This window comes from Cebidichthys violaceus, unplaced genomic scaffold (genome assembly GCF_023349555.1).
Source record: "Cebidichthys violaceus isolate CVI_PGR_0920_01 unplaced genomic scaffold, fCebVio1.0.p SCAF_74, whole genome shotgun sequence".
Lineage (NCBI taxonomy): Eukaryota > Metazoa > Chordata > Actinopteri > Perciformes > Stichaeidae > Cebidichthys > Cebidichthys violaceus.
In genome coordinates this window covers 745654-750527 of record NW_027176958.1, presented here as the reverse complement: position 1 = coordinate 750527, position 4874 = coordinate 745654, and the positions used below count along the sequence as shown (strand labels likewise).

At 44.0% G+C, this 4874-nt stretch overlaps 1 long non-coding RNA gene across 1 annotated transcript in view; it reads left to right on the top strand.

Moving 5' to 3' along the window:
- Positions 1 to 585: 585 nt before the first annotated feature.
- LOC137892015 (uncharacterized) overlaps positions 586 to 4874 on the top strand; it is a 37457-nt gene continuing 33168 nt past the window's right edge. The window contains exon 1 of the long non-coding RNA XR_011105391.1: positions 586 to 728. This is a non-coding gene — a long non-coding RNA (uncharacterized lncRNA). The remainder of the gene's footprint in view (positions 729 to 4874) is intronic.

Below are 4874 nucleotides of genomic sequence, written 5' to 3'. Positions count from 1 at the left end.
ACCTTAAAATTGTGCAGTACTCGAGTAACAATACTTTACTGATAATCTTCACATCTTCAGTCTGTTGGCCTTTATTTTGAAACGTTTTCCTTTTGTTTGAGCACGTGCTGTACGTGAGTGGAGATAAATCTCCAGCCTACAACACATCTGATTGGACGAAGCGCGCCTTCCTGCTAACCAATCAATCAGAAGCACCACTTAAGACTACGTTCCCTGCAGCACGTGCGCGCGCGCACACTTCAACGGAACGTCAAGTGCGCACGGCACCTCCGAGAGACGATTGTGGTAAACAGCTTGTCAGCACGTGGTCCCGTGTGTTCTGATGGCGGTCTTAAGACTAGTTGGAGCTTTGCTAAAAACGTTAGCTCCAGCATTAGCCTGCTAGTCAAACTACTACTATGCAAACGTTTGAATCGTTGTGGGGATGATTTTTTTGGCTAATATGTCCTGATAGAGAAGTATCAGGATTTTTGATGTATGGGGACAGAGCTATAAATGCATAAAAGTGTCACATATGAGCAATGCAAGACTCTTAAGTTGAGTATTATTAAAATGTATTATCTTTTGTTTTTAGGGTTTGAAAGACATTCATGCCCCGGGGATTGAAAGTGAATTGGCTCTGTCCAGTGAGTTCAACCCCAGAGCAGAAATACAGCATGAATGACCTCAGGGAGGATAGAGCTGCTGCCCATAGAAGAGCTGCCCTGACAAGATCGTACAATCTGCAGGTATGTACGTGACGTATATTGTATGCATGCGCATATTTCTTTGATTCCAGGAAAGAAAATGCAGCAACACGCTAGGAATATTACGTTTTATTCCTATTAAATCACAAAAATTCATCATTTCTGGTCAGGATATGATGCAAAAGATGATATAATAACATGTATATTTACTGCCTCTCGCACAAGAACAATCAACAATCCGATGTGATGCAGTTCGGTGCAGCGGCCCTGCTATGCATCCTCCGTTTGAGGAGCTTAAAATATCAACGAAGGTGTTCAACGCGGTCGTTTGTGGAGGCTGTCAAGTCTGCGCTGGTTTGTTTGCATTACACTCATGTTAACTGTGAATGTTTTCACTGCATGAGGCGAAGCAATTTCACAGACATTCATATTACACATTGTTTATGTATCTACCTGGAGCGGAAGTGTAAATACGTGTGGCTGTACGTTCTAAGAAAGCCAAATAGATGTATTGTTTAGATGCTTCCATTGCTCTCAACGTCTTGATTATTTTTAGTCGTTTTTTTTTTTTTTTTTAACGTGAACCTCTCACCTCGCACGTTATTAATTCTCCATCAAACCTGTAAAGTTTGGATGCATGCAATTAAGTACTCAGGCAATGTAAATACAACGTTCCAGTAAGTTTTCATGACAGTGATATATAATGCATAGATCATCTTCACTTATTTTGAATCGCTAATTAATCAACATTATTTATTCAGGGAGAGAGAGAGAGAAAAAAATAAAAAGCAAACTTTGTAATTAGCAAAATGTCTTGATCTGTTGCAGCAGACTCAGCAAGAATTAGGAACTTTGAATTTGATCTAGAAGTCTAAATAACTCATTAGTGTTTTATTGAAATGTTACATGAAGTCAGGCAAAAACACTGCTGCTAATGCTTGACGTGTGGATGATTATATTAGTCACTCAATTAACAGACAAATTAATCTCTGGGCAAATAATTCTACAACACGGGCTTCTCTGTTTTACCTGCAGAGTAATGTTTGCATTCAGTAATTACTGACGCCGTGCGCCACTAAATAGCTTTTGTCATGCGTTTTTTTTTTTTTTGCTGACGGTACATCTAATGCAAAAGATGAACTTGTACTGACGGGCGCAGGTGCTACTTCCTGTTTGACGGGATGATTTCATAAGACGCAGTAAAAGAAAAAGCAGAAATGTGTTGCCGCGTTTTTTTCACTTTAAGATTGAAATCGGGTCTAGTTTTCAAGCCGGACCGGTGCTTTTGTAGCAGGCAGTGAGTGAGCACATTAATCTAATGCATCAGCAGGTCCACATTTGTTTTAATGCAAACTGAAGAGAAGAAAACGCACCGCATCTCAAGGGAGGAGAAGCTTAAAATTCCCCGTCTAATGATAATAGATGATAATGTTAATGAGTTGTCCAAACATAACAAATGGAATGAATTACTGCTTTAGAACCCAAGTCTGTTTCATTAAAATACAATAAAAAGGAAAGATTAGTTTCATATGGGAAATAAGTCCCCCCCCCACCTTTTTTTTTTGTGTTATTGATGAGCGTAAAGGGGAACACATCGAGGTTGGCTTGAGCCTCTGGTCAATATTGATATGATATTGCTGCTGTACGGTGAGGCTATTTTTTTTCTTGGTGTGACATTAAGCTAAATCAAATCATGACTGTTGACCCCTCAATGGGCCGCTCGAGTCGACGCCCGCCCAAAGTATTAAGTTTCAATGACAAGATTATCTGTAGTGAGCAGCCGAGCATCGCTTCTTCACCAAAACCACACACACCTCCATCCGTCTTGATGATCTTATTCCCTACTGTTCTTTTCACTTTAATGCATTGTGTTGCCTGTGTTCACAGTCGTCAGGAACACTGGGATTATGTGCTGAGGCTACTCTCTCTCTCTCTCTCTCTCTCTCTCTCTCTCTCTCTCGAGACGACCTCGCCCGTGTGTAACAGTACCGTTAGCCTTCGGCCTCCAGCAGTCAAACACGCACTCCATCACCCCTCCGTAACCCTTGCAGTCAACGGCAGACTGTCGCAGGCCGTTTGCTACAATCTCAATTTGTATTTTCGTCTCAGACCGCGGTGACTTTGACAGAGGAAAAACAAGAGGATTTGTCTTGATCTTCAACTCTTCCCTTGAGGAAGTAAGTCTTCGCCTTTTTTTTTTTTTTTTTTTTTTTTGAAGTTAAGCAACTGCTCGGGCCACCTGCCTTCGAACCGAATGCGACCGTTCGTCCGTCGCGATTTGTGTTATTTTACAAACCGCAGGACGAGTGCAGTTATCCACAAATCATTTACAGTCAATGGAATCTGTTTTGTTTTCTCTAAGGGTGAACAAAAAGATGATATTAGAATAGGAGAAGAATACAGCAAATTGTTTGCCATTTTCATTTGACTAGGTCACAAGAACATGCCGATTTTTTTTTTTTCGTTGTTATGGTCACAACACACGTCAGTCAAGTATAGTCAAAGAGTCTGTAAAGTCCAAATCATACTTTCTTTCCTACCTACAGGGACACCTGGCAAGGCGGGGACTACATGCACACACACACACACACACACACACACACACACACTAGACGCCGATGCTGTTGTTTTACACGTCACGCTAGCAGGAGTGAGTCCAAGACCTGCCGCAGTTTGGTTTGTACGAAAATCTGAAGTTAGATCGTCATAAAATGAGCTTTAATTCTGATGTTTTAGTCTAGATAATTCAGTGTTAACTTCCGAAGTCGATCGCACTTTAGCTTTACGGTCATGGCGGCGGTCTCCAACGGTGGAGCGGTTCCTCTGCCAAGCCTGCGTCGGTAAACACCGCGAGCCTCTAACGGTGATGCACTGTAATGGCTCGGTCTTGAGCCCGGCCAGAACATCGCATGAGGTGCTAAACAGCAACTGGCTATAAATATAAGTGGCGAGCGCTGCCAGTTGCACTCTTGCGGCTTAAATGAGCCCGATGATGGCGAGCTTGAGAAAGAAGGGGGGGGGGGGGGGGGAAAGGGGATATCAGCGGTCACTAAATCATTCTGTAATCAGCTCTCTATGCAGGAGCATCCATGCATGTTCAACGCCCCCATTCTGGAAGGCTCCAGCAACAGAACGCTCCAACTGACCCCATCTGTACCCCATCTCGTTCTGCATTATCCCTTACCCATAAAAGTCCCATGCAGCACAAAAGAGTTAATGATTCCCTTTGTTTTGTTGCGGGGGAACAGAACCAAAGCAAATGACAACAACAAATCCATCAAACTTAGCAGCAGTGAGCACATCAGCAGTTTTTGCCAGCCCACCAGAGGCCTAAAATGCACATATTGCACGCTGCCCCCCCCCCTCCCAAGCAGCAGGCGGCCCTGGGACTCGCCAGCCCCTTGGTGGCCAGAGAGGACTTGATAAATGACTGGAGCAAACTTCTCTGTCACCGAGTGAGGGAGGAGTCCCCCACAGTAAGCGACATCATCCTAACGGCATTATTCTTTTCATGCCCGTTGTCGATACGGCGTCCTGTGATTGGCGTCACGCTTTGCACAGGTTAATTGGAATCCTGAACTGGAAAACAGTGTGGGGGGGGGGTGGGGGGGTGGGGGGGTGGAAAGTGCAAACATCGTCGCCCCAGAGAATCACCGTAGGAAGACACGCGAATACGTGTGTCGATTCCAATCCGCGACAAAAGACATGAGATGTTAACAATGTGCTGAAGTACAGATGGTTAACAATGACTCCTTTTTTTTAGAAATATGTTTTATCAGAAGCAGGTTCCTAATCTTTTAATTCATCTTCTTCTTATGAGCAGTTAATTGGCGGTACATAATAACAAAACCCTCTGAAACCCCGAGATTTCTAAGTAGACCCGTTTTTATAGAGCTAAAATGTCTAATTTAATACGAAAGCAACATTTATCAGAGGACTCGGGGGGGGGGGGGGGGGGGGGGGGGGGGGGGGGGGGGATGCTGTAGAGCTCACTTTCCAAGATGCAGCGCGCCATTGAGGTCCATTACTGGATTGGAAAAAAAAAGATAACTCGATCACTGCATGTCTCCGGCCACACAAAAAAGCGTATACTCAGAGCAGAGGGCCCCCACGTGTTGGACGACCTACGGCATAAACGCGACCAGAGCAACACCTTGATAAAGTAGCTTAACGTCGCCGAACGCCACG